The following is an 11650-nucleotide window of genomic DNA, read 5'->3' as shown; positions in this document are numbered from 1 at the left end:
CTCCTTCCTCTCACGCGGCGGGCGCGGCGGCGACGACGACGGCAGGCGGGCGGCGCGAGACGCACAAAGAGGGAGGAGGGGGGCACCGCGGCCGGGGGGGGCGGGCCGGGAGGCGGGGCGCCCGCCGCCGATTGGCGGAGGGCCGGGGATGGGAGCGCTGCGATTGGCGGAGCTGCGGCCGGGCGCTGGGTGAGCCGGGATTGGCCCGGGCCGTTAGGAGGCGAGAGGAAATGGCGGCGGGGTTGGGAGGGGGCGCGGTGCGCTCTCCATTTGTTACTGCGCGAACAGTTCTAGGCTATCTGGGTGCGTGTGGGGGATGGAGGCGAACTCTATGACGTCAAGGAGTAGCGGTCCGCTCATTGGCCGAGCCGAGTACAGTCTATCAAGCTCAGAAATGGGTCGGGATTGGCCGCGCCGAGTTCTCGCCTCTCGCTCCCGCCTTCGCCCAGGGGAGCAGTTTCCCCCTGATTGGAGAAGAGGTCATGGCCTCGGAGTCGGCGCGAGACCTGGGCGGCCGGCGTGTGGACGCGCGTGCGCACGAAGGCCCGTGGCTGGGAGCTGGGTTGGTTCGGGTTGCGATGGTGACCCCCCCTTTCTGGCCGAGGGTAAGGATGCTCACCGACCTTGACGTACTGCTTTGCCACGTGATCTTAGCCCCTCCCCCGCTCCATCCACACTCCCCAACCCCCTCTGGTCTAAACGCCAGGGACCTAGGAGCCCGACCTTGTCCAGACGGGAAAACTGAGGCCCGGAGGAGGCCAGCTGCTCAGCCCGACCACGACATCCCGGGCCAATGCCTGGGCAGCACAGGCGCTTAATTGTTCCTTTTCCGCAGTGTTGTCCCTCTTGGCCCCTCAGTATCTGTGGGAACCCCTGTGGTCAGCAGGTCAGCGCCCGGCCCTGGCGTCTCCCTCCGGGGGTTCCGGGTTCACTGCCTCGGGGTCAGGGGGCGATGGTGTCATTTGCCCCCACACACCCCCACCTGCCAAACCTTTTTAAATTTTTAATAAACATTTTTATTTCAAGTTTTGAGTTCCCAATTCCATCCCTCCCTCCCCTCCCCTCCCCTCCCCTCCCCTCTCCCTGGTGTGGTAAGCAATCAGATACATGTGCAATTGTGTAAAAGGTTTCCATATACGAAGACTCAAAAGAAAGTGAAAAATCGCCTGCTTCAGCCTGTTCCATCCATAGCAGTTCTTTCTCTGGAGGTGGATCGTATGTTTCATCCACAGTCCTTTGGGCTTGTCTTGGATCATTGTGTTGCTGAGAATTGTTAAGTCACTCACAGTTTTTCATCAAACAATATTGCTCTCTCTGTGCACAGTGTTCTCTTGGTTCTGCTCGCTTCACTGTACATCAGTTCATACAAGTTTTTTCAGGCCTTTCTGAAATCCTCCTGCTTGTCATTTCTTATGGCACAATAATATTCCAATACCATCATATACCACAGCTTGTTTAGCCATTCCCCAATGGATGGACCTTCCTTTAATTTCCAATTCTTAGCCACCACAAAAAGAGCTGCTAGAAATATTTTTGTACAAATAGGTCGTCTTCTCTTTTTGGGGATGTCTTTGGGATGTAAACCTAGCAGTGGTATTGCTGGATCAAAGGATATGCACAGTTCTATAATCTTTTGGGCATAGTTCTCTCCAGAATGGTTGGATCCTTTCACAGTTCCACCAACAGAGGAGTAGGAGCTGCCAAATCTAGTACCTGTTTTCCATGTCTGAACTCTTGAATGGGATCCCCTGCCACTCAATAAGTATTTCAGTCAGTCATTCCCTCCTCGGTGGCCCTGCTGCAGCATCCCACCCCTATACTATACAAGTAGCAAAGCCTCCACCTGCATCAGCTCCTCCTCCATGGCCACAGCTATTCCCTGTCCCTCTCAGGACTCCTTTCCTCAGGCCAGCTCCCTCCTTGCTCTTACCACTCTCCTCCCCTCCAATCTCAGCTCCATAGTTACCTCTCCAATCCCTTGTCCAGTGGCCAATGCTCCCTGCTCAGGAGCTGCCAGAGAAGCTGGAGGGGATCTCAGAACCTCCCTGACTGGGCAAATAGTACATTTGTTTTATCTGACCTCGGCTGGGCCCTAGCTATGGCAAAGCATTCCTTTGGTTCCTGATTCTCTGTCCCCACTCCAGCTTTCAGCAAGGGGCCTTGCCCCTTATTTTACTGAGAAAAATGAGGCCATTAACTGGTCAGCTCCCCCTTCATTCGTTGTTTATCTCAAAGCCCCTGAACATTATCTCTGGCTTTCTCATCCTTTCCCAAGGCACTCACAAACAGATGGCACGAAAAGATGGCCTTGCCAAGGCTGATCCCATTGTCCTTCCCCAGGTGATTGCTCCCTCTCTCACCCTCCCTCCCTTTCTCCTGCCTTCAGACATGCCCACATCTCCCCCTTCCTAAAAACAACCACAAAACAACTCTCTTTTAGACCAAAGCTTCTTAAACTGTAACTGAATGTCCGGATTTCAGGATTCAGAGCAAAGGGAGGCTTGGGAATGCCCAAGAGTGACCTGTCAGCCTTTTCCCAGCTCCCCCTTCTTTCCTGCTTGTCAGTCCCCAGACACTTCTGTGATCTGAAGTTTTGTTAACCAAATGTTTGCAGTAACTGGATTTTGCCTCAGCCACAGAGGCCAGAAGTTCAGGAGAAAGGACCCCAGCCTCTGCTGGGTGTGAGGGATCTTCCTAAGGGCCCAGAACCATTGGACCTTTTCATGTACAACAACCCCCTAAAGTTAGAGAGCAGGAAACCCTGGGGCCCTGAGGGGCCCATTTATTGCTCCCAGGCCTAAGTGCGACTCCAGCTTTCCGTCTTCTGGAGAGCAGGCCTGGGAATGCTTTGGTCGGCCAGGCCCACCTTAAGCCTTTGCAGACACTTAAATGCCGATTGACTGAATGCTGAACAAAGTCACAGGGGAATATTCTTTGCAAACCTCAATGCAGTTACGTAAACCTCGTTGTTGTTTGGAGATGCAAAGTCTAATGAAATGGCTCCTGCCCTCAAGGGGCTTCTGTTCTAACCAGGAGCCAGCCAACATGTACAGCATGCAGTGAAGTCTACAATAGAGACACTGAGTGGGGGGGGGGGGCGCCAGAGCCGGGAAGGCCTCCTGCAGAGACAGCCCTCCAGCCGAATCTGGAAGGGGCATGGCAGGTATCAGGACAGCCAGTGCAGTAAACCAGGCAGGAAACAGCAAAGACGCCAGTTGGTGACTTGGAACATAAAGGTCCAGGGACTAGGAAGGCAGGGGTTTAGGGTTTTATGATTGATCCCAGAGGCGAGAGGGACTCAATGCCCTTTACTGGAAGAGGTATTGGGCAGACCTGCCTTTGAGGAAATGACTAAGGAAGGAGTGTTTCAAAGGATGGTGCTGAAGTTCCCCAAGGCCACAGAGCTAGCCAGAATCTGAGACCGGGAATTTTACCCAATGTACTCCGGACAGCAAGCAGAAGGCTGAGGGAAGAGAGGAGGAGGGTGATTCCTGCATCCACCCCCCACCCCCACTGATGCAACAACTAACAAGATGCTCCATCATCCAGGTACCTTGATGGTTGAGGATGCCTCCCTGGTTGAGTTCTTGCAGCTGATGTTTATTGATTCATTGATAATAGCATTTTTATTTTATTTAAAGTTTTGGGTCCTAATTCTATCCCTCCTTCCCTCCTCTCACTGAGGCAGTAAGCAGATAGAGATTATACATGTGCGATTAATCATTTTGTATAAGAAAAGTTGAATTAAAGAAAAAATGAAAGAAAGTGAGAAACAGCAGGCTTCAGTCTGTGTTCCATCAATATCGGTTCTTTCTTTGGAGGTGGATAGTATGCTTCATCAAGAGTCCCTTGGGATTGTCTTGGATCATTGTACTGCTGAGAATAGTTGTCATTTGTGGCAGATAGTTCAACTAAGTGTGAACAATCCTTAGATACCTCTATTGAACCATTTAATTAATTAGAGGCAACAAGTAGGTGTGTATAATAAAGTACTCCAAGCCACTGATGGAATCAGATGATGATATATTAGGATGGGTTGAAAATTCTAAATATAAAACCAGTTATTAAATAATAGTAAATGCATTTTGTATTACATTCTGTAAGAATTAAATGTCATCTGTTATCTGCAAGGTTCCAGGGGCAGCTAGGTAGTGCAGTGGATAAAGCACCGGCCCTGGATTCAGGAGGACCTGAGTTCAAATCCTGCCTCAGACACTTGGCACTTATTAGCTGTGTGACCCTGGGCAAGTCACTTAACCCCCATTGCCCTGAAAAAAAAAATACGAAAAACATTTTTACTGAAATAAATTGCAACTTGGAAAATGAACTTTATTTGAGCAAAAAGCTTGTAATACTCGGTTAAACACCAGATAAACAGTTGGTTTTTTTTAAGTAATACACTTTCTTTCTTATAGTTTTGAGTTCCAACTTTCAGATAAACAGTCTTAAATCTGGTTCTGCATCAAGTTGATTTCAGTGTTTCGATTGAAAACAGTGTAAAAATGCTTGCTCACACAGATACAAGGTGGAAAATGGCAGGAGAATTTTATAAGTTTTCTTCTGAAAGATGGAATTTTTTTTTTAATTTTTAGCTACCTCGATAATCAATGAAAATGGATAGCTAATTAAAATGTAAACTATATACTTGTCTACTGGCTTATCCCAAGTGCTGTATTAAAAGATAAATGTACTCAGAGTACAGGTGGTTTTTAACAGTGTTTATAGCTAAACTAATCTTTGGAGGGGAAGGCTCTCTTCAGAAGTGACTCTCAAGTCTCACCTCTGTGAGAATCAGGCGATCACACATTAGATTTTAAACATCACACCACTGGCACACCAGTCACACTCTCAGACACTCTACAAAAACGTTGTCCTGTGTTGCTGACCAATTCATTTGAGTATGCACTAAAGAAGAAGAAGATAAGTTTAAATTGGAAAATCAGCCTTAGCTCTTCAGGGAGAGGCCAGAGAAGCATTGTTTCAGCGATATTGTGAAGGTCCAAAAAGCTCAACACAAACTTGCTAACACCTTGATCCCTTGATTATGTAGCTGATGAAGTATGATTGCAGGGTGACCAAAGGGAATGAGGGGCCAGCTCTGGCGCAGGCAGAATGCAGATGAGTCTCTGTGCACGCTTTCCACCATCCCTTGGGAATCTGTTTCTATTAGGATGTCAGAACCTTGGGGTGGAGTGAGATCGATGAGATGACAGGTTGAGAAACTGCAAGGACTCATCAGACGCCATCTGATTTTGTTGTAGCTTCTGCATGAGCACCAAGAACTGCTGTGTGCATGGTGATGACAGTTTGGGGTCCCTTGAAGAAACAACCTCATGTTTCAAACACACAAGTTGGTTGTCACAGAGGAAAAATAGATGTGTGACACAACCGGCTGTTGTTCACCACTTATATTGTGGCATGTGTCCAGCTCCCAAATGGGGGCCACTGGGTTCCCACACATGCCTCTCGCCCTGTTCATGTCAGAGAAGAAATTCAGCTTCTGTGCCACCTAGCAACAGCTAAGTAGTGCAATGAATAGAGGCCCGGGCCTGGAGTGAGGAAGATCTGAATTCAAATCCAGCCTCAGATACTTGGTACCTGGGAGACCCTGGGCCAGTCTCTTCCCCCTGTTTGCCTCAGTTTCCTCATCTGTAAAATGAGCTGGAGAAGGAAATGGCAAACCACCCCAGTGTCTTCACCAAGAAAGCCCCTGGACAGCATTGGCACGCTGTGGGCCATGGAGTCAGAAAGAGTCAGACGGGGCGGCTCGGAGCCACAGTGGCTAGAGCACTGGCCCTGGATTCAGGAGGACCTGAGTTCAAATCCAGCCTCAGACACTTGATACTTATTGGCTGTGTGACCCTGGGCAAGTCACTTAGCCCCAATTGTCTCACATATATATATATTTTTTTTTTTAACATATATGTATATATATAGTCAGACAGGGCTCCAACAAAAAAGCGACAGTGCTAACTATTTTTTTTATTTACCTTTTGGGGGAGTTGCTCTGTAACTTACTAAGGGCTGCAGCCTTTTTTCAGCAGAGCCGCTCTCCTGTCTCTTTCCCAAGCTCCTCTAGTCTGTGCTGGTTTCATTATCTTTGGTCCGGCCTGTCAAGGTCCTTTTGGATCCTGACTTTGCCATCCAGGGTGTTTTGTGTCATCTGCACATGTGATGAGCCCACAATCCCTGCCTTTGTCCAGACCGTTGCACTGAGATGCCATGACCTTGTACGATGGGGCTCCAGCTGCTGCCCTCCCACCCAGTCAAGCTGTCCAGATCCCTCAGCTTGGCCCCCATCCCAGGAGGGCTGGGCCTCCCCCCCACACTTTGTATGCCTAGCCTAGGGCTTTCCAGAGTCCTCAGTGTCGTTTTCATTCGTTCATTTCCCCCCAGTTCTCCCCTCTCTCTCTCCTCATTCACCAGAGCACTCTATGCTTTGCCGCAGGAACATGCTCCCTCCCTCCTTTGCCCCATGGAGCAAAGGCTTTGGTTGCTGTCTCCGTCTTCCCAGTGCCCAGGACGGGACCAGCCAAGGGAAGCCCGGGGACCCACTTACTGCTGTCGAAAGAAAAGTCTCTGGGTCTTCTCAAAAGAAGCCAGATCCTTGAGTTATGATGACCAGGCTTGGTCCAGGGATTGTGAGAACGGACTGGCCTCCTCTCTGGTGAGGCGGGTGTGGAAAGTCACCTATGAGGCTGCTGGGATCGATTGTGTTAGAGAACTAAGACTTGCCTCGCTTCTCCCTCCAGCCCAAATGCCCAGCCTGAGGCCCTGCAGCCTGGAAGAGGCTCCAAGGGGGAATAATTTGCTCTGGTCACACAGCCTCTCCCGACCTGGTGGAGCCAGGGCCGGCCGCAGTTATAAGGAGCCTGCAGCCTGCAGCCTCCTCCCCGCCCAGCACTCCAGATCTGGCCCCAGAGCCCCCGAGCTCTTCATCAGGGAGGAGGCGCCCAAGACTGTCCACCTTCCTGCCCTGCCCGGCCTCCCAGGCTTACCTGATCTCCATCCTCCTATGGTAAAGCTTTGTCAGCTGTGGGGGTCGTGAAAAATTGGGCAGCAGTAAAAGGTTACGAATACCTATTTTGTATATTTCTATGCCCAGGGTCGCATAAAAATTTCTTGGGCAAAAAGGGGCCGCAAGTGGAAAACGTGGAAGAAGCCCCGGGCTATGGAAACACTAGCCAGTTGGTCCAAGGCTTTCCTCAGCGACCCCTCTACTTTTACTTCTCTCTAGGGAATGATCTCCTCTTCCTAGAATGCAAACAGCTCAAGGGCACTTCAGGCTCATAAAGGCAAACTTCCCATAAATCTGGAGCTCTAAACCTTTTTGCTCTTCTAGTCTGCTGAAGCCTATGGATTCAGCTGGACCTGAGGTCAGATCTAGCCTCGGGCCCTTAATATCTGTGTGACCCTGGACAAGGTCACTTCACGGTTTGCCTCAGTTCCCCTATCTGTAAAATGAGCTGGAGAAGGGAATGGCAAGCTACACAGGCTACTCATCTTTGCCAAGAAAACCCCAAATGGGGTCTGAAGAGTCAGGACTGAACAACAGTTGCCAAAATATTTAAAAATACAAGTTCACAAACCCCAGATTAAAACTCCTGCCTTATGTCCTTATTGATTCATTCATTCATCCTCATTCCAAATCCTGTTTTTCCCCAGCTCTATCCCATCTGGCTTCTTTGATAATTATCCACCAGTTTAACTGGGCTCGGCAGGCGTGGGGCCTCATCTCCTCTGCTGGACACGAGGAGGCATCCCAAGTAGTAGGGAAGCAGGATGGGCAGTTTTTTGGGGAAAGATTGGTAGAAGAGGTGGGAGGGGGATGCTTTGAATCCGAGGGGTTTGAGAGGCCAGCAAGCCCAAACCCCCACTTTACAACTGTGGTCTTTTCCCAGCCCTGCAGCATGATTCCATCCCCTGTGCTCCTGGCCCTGCAACCTGACCCACCCCTTTTCAGCTTCTTTGGATGAATTTTCTCCTCCTCGAGGGCAGGGCCCTGGTATCCACACCCATAGTAAGAGAGGCAGGGTTTGCCTCTATCTACTCCCTATCCCAGTCCGGGGTGACAGGAAAGCCAAGGTGTCCTTGGGCAACAGTGAACAAGGTAGCAGGACTGCCCGCAGTGAAGAGGGGATTGAACTCATTTGCAGCAATGCCTTAAGAAGGGCATTAGTTGGTGGAAAATGTCCAGAAAGCTCCTTGTCTCCATGACTGAGGAAGATCAGTTAATGTAATCAGAGATTTCCCCAGAGCAGACCCAGAAGGGTCACAAGAACTGTCCAGAAGGGCTGTCCGATGGGAGAGGGATTCTGTTTGTGCTGCCTGGCTCCTTGGTCAGAACCAGAGTTTTATGAAGGCAAATTTAGTTTTTAATTATGTATTTGGTATTTTGTTTTTTCCCAATTGTATGTAAAAACAATTTTCAACACTTGTTTTCACGTTGAGTTCCAAATTCTCTCTCTACCCCTCTCATTGAGGTGAGCAATTTTATATAGGTTATACGTGTGCAGATACTCAAAACATCTTCCTACATTAGTCATGTTGTCAGAGAAGACATACACCCCCCAAAAGGTGTGATATTTAAAATTTCATGTGTGGTCACCTTAAATTAGAAGCTTTAGGGCAGCTAGGTGGCACAGTGGATAAAGCACCAGCCCTGGATTCAGGAGTACTTGAGTTCAAATCCAGCCTCAGACACTTGACACATACTACCTGTGTGACCCTGGGCAAGTCACTTAACCCTCATTGCCCCACTTAAAAAAAAAAATTAGAAGCTTTAGCACCAGTCTTTGGACATTAAGCATTTATTAAAGCATACTAGGTGTTTGGGACAAAATTGCCTCAGTTTACCCAAATAACTTGAGGAGACCACCAAATCAAACAGAGGCAGATTTATTACATTCTCATGAGAATGGGCAACCCCATGCTAGGGATGAGGACCTCACTAATGGGCTCATGAGTTGGGTTTTTATGGAAGTTTTGAGGGGGGATCCCCTTGTGCACAGGGTAAGCTCACAATCTAACATCCAATCCTGTCTCACCCAGGATGTATGTTCAGCTTGTGATCATGGTATGGGTACATGTTCTAAGAGCTAGGGGGAAAGGGGAGGGGGAAAAGGTCAAACCACGGGAGGGGGTGAAACCACTCCACCTGTGTGAGGAGGGGCAAGGGGGAAGAAGGGAGTGATGGTACCAGGAGCTGGTACCAGTTGGGACTTAAGAATGCAGAAAGGGAGAGGCAATATCTGGGTGGGGTCTGCACTAGCACTCGCAGGTATTTAAAAAAAAAAAACACAACACAGAGTTAAGAAAAGGCCTATCTAGCCTAGAGTTCCAGCATGGTCTGGTTCTTCCTCAAGTCCTCCTCCACAAGCCTGCTTCAACCACAAACTGCTTCTCAAACTGAGTGTGGAAGCTTTTTATAGGTCTGGAGCAGAGGCGGTCCTTACACACTGCTTCAAGCTGATTGGTTGGCATCATCCAAATCCATTGGTTCACTGAACTTGAAGGTGGTCTCAAGTTGAGTTCGAAGTCCTTAGCTTCTGAGAACAATACCTTCTTTTTTTCTGATAAAAGTATTTTTTTCCAGTTACATGTAAAAATAGTTCTCAACATTTGTTTATACAAGCTTTCCAATTTCAGATTTTTCTTCCTCTCTCCCCTCCCTCCCCCCTCCCCTAGACAGCAGGTAATCTGATATAGGTTTTATATATATATATATATATATATATATATAATAACATTAAACATATTTCTGTATTAGTCATGTTATAAGAAAACAATAACTTCTTAAGGGTCCACCAGGTGTGGTTACAATCTAATTAACTTTAAGTAGGCTAATCAGCAAAGTCAATCACTCACCCCTTAGCCACACACTATTCCCTAATTCAATCAGTTTAGATTAATCCCCAGGTAAGCCTTTGAGTATCTGCCAAATCTCACAATGGCAAGAAAAATAAAGTTTAAAAAAAAAAGTATGCTTTGTGCGGTATTCAGACCCCATCAGTTCTTTCTCTGGGGATGGATAGCATTTTTCATCCTAACTCCTTCAGAATTGTCTTGCTGAGAATAGCTAAGTCATTCACAATTGATCATTTCAGTGGATTGCTGTTGCTGTGTACAAAGTTCTCCTGGTTCTGCTCATTTCAGTCTGCATCAGCTCATGTGAGTCTTTCCAGGCTTTTCTGAGAATACCCTGCTCATCATTTCTTACAGCACAATAGCACTCCATCACAATCATATACCACGACTTGTTCAGCCATTTCTCTCAGTTTCCAATGCTTTGCCACCAGAAAAGAGCTGCTATAAATATTTTTGTATTGTAAGATATAATAGGGGCAGCCAGGTGGCACAGTGGATAGAGCACCGGCCCTGGAGTCAGGAGTACCTGAGTTCAAATCCAGCCGCAGACACTTAACACTTATTAGCTGCATGACCCTGGGCAAGTCACTTAACCCCAGTTGCCTCACTTTAAAAAAAAAAAAAGATACAATGAACTTTTTGTCAATACCCAAAGGCCCCAACCAGAGGACGTTAATCTAGACTGATTGAATTAAGTTAGACTGACTGAGATCCATTGACTTTGCTGATTAACCTACTTAAAGTTAATTCAGTCGGAAACCACATCTGGCCAGCCCTCGATAGGGTATTGTTCTCAGAAGCTAAGGACTTTGAACTCAAGAATGAGACTACCCTCAAGTCCAGTGAACCAAGGGATTTGGTCCTCAGAACATCAGCAGTCTTTAGAGAGGCAGTATGGGTCATGGAGGAAGTGGCGATTGTAGTCAGAGGACTGGGTTCACTTGCCCACTGAGTAACCTTGGTTAAGTTACTTAATGTCTTAGTACTGGGCCTTATTTTGCTCCTGTGTAAAATGGGGGTGTGAAGGAAGTTGACGGTGTCTTGGATGCCTCTTGACTATACCACCACCTGCGAGTAAACATTCTCTTTCCTGTCCTGACTTGTCATCCTGGCTCAAAGGCCCTCTCCACAAGTGCTAGCTTTGGTAGGCTTTACTAATCTTGGGTTTCCTGTAAATGCCTGGTATCTCAGGGGCACCAAGGGGCAGGAAGACTCTTCTTCCTGAGTTCAAATCTGACCTCAGATGCTTACTAGCCACGTGACCCTAGGCAAATCACTCCACCTTGTTTACCTCAGTTTCCTCCTCTGTAAAATGAATTGGAGAAGGACATGGCAAACCATCCCACTATTTTTGCGAAGAAAACTCTAAAAGGGGTCACAGGGAGTCGGACAAGACTCAACCGAACAACAGCCCAACATGAAGGTTAGCCAGGTCAGAGAGGTTAGTTTTTGGGGCGCGGCGAAGGCCCCCCCACACACAAGAAGGCCTTCTGCTATTTTGGAGAGATGCCCTGGTTATCGAGCATGGAGGCAGTGCCTGCCCATCCCCATAATTCCAAGGCTCCTTCAGGCACAAGTCTGAAGTGGTCTTTCTTTCTGCTTTTCCTAAACATTTCCTAACCTCCTTTAATATCACCTGTTTCAGTTTGTGTGGCTTCCAGGTCCCTTCCTTCAGATGACAAGAGTGATCTTAGAGCCCAACATCCTTTAAGGGGAGGTCGGGCTGTTTGGTGCCAAGGTATGTTAACCAGCTTTTTTTTTTTTAATTGAGGCAATTATTGGG

The sequence above is a fragment of the Dromiciops gliroides genome, chromosome 6, assembly GCF_019393635.1.
Source record: "Dromiciops gliroides isolate mDroGli1 chromosome 6, mDroGli1.pri, whole genome shotgun sequence".
Taxonomy (NCBI): domain Eukaryota; kingdom Metazoa; phylum Chordata; class Mammalia; order Microbiotheria; family Microbiotheriidae; genus Dromiciops; species Dromiciops gliroides.
This window is presented reverse-complemented; position numbering follows the sequence as displayed.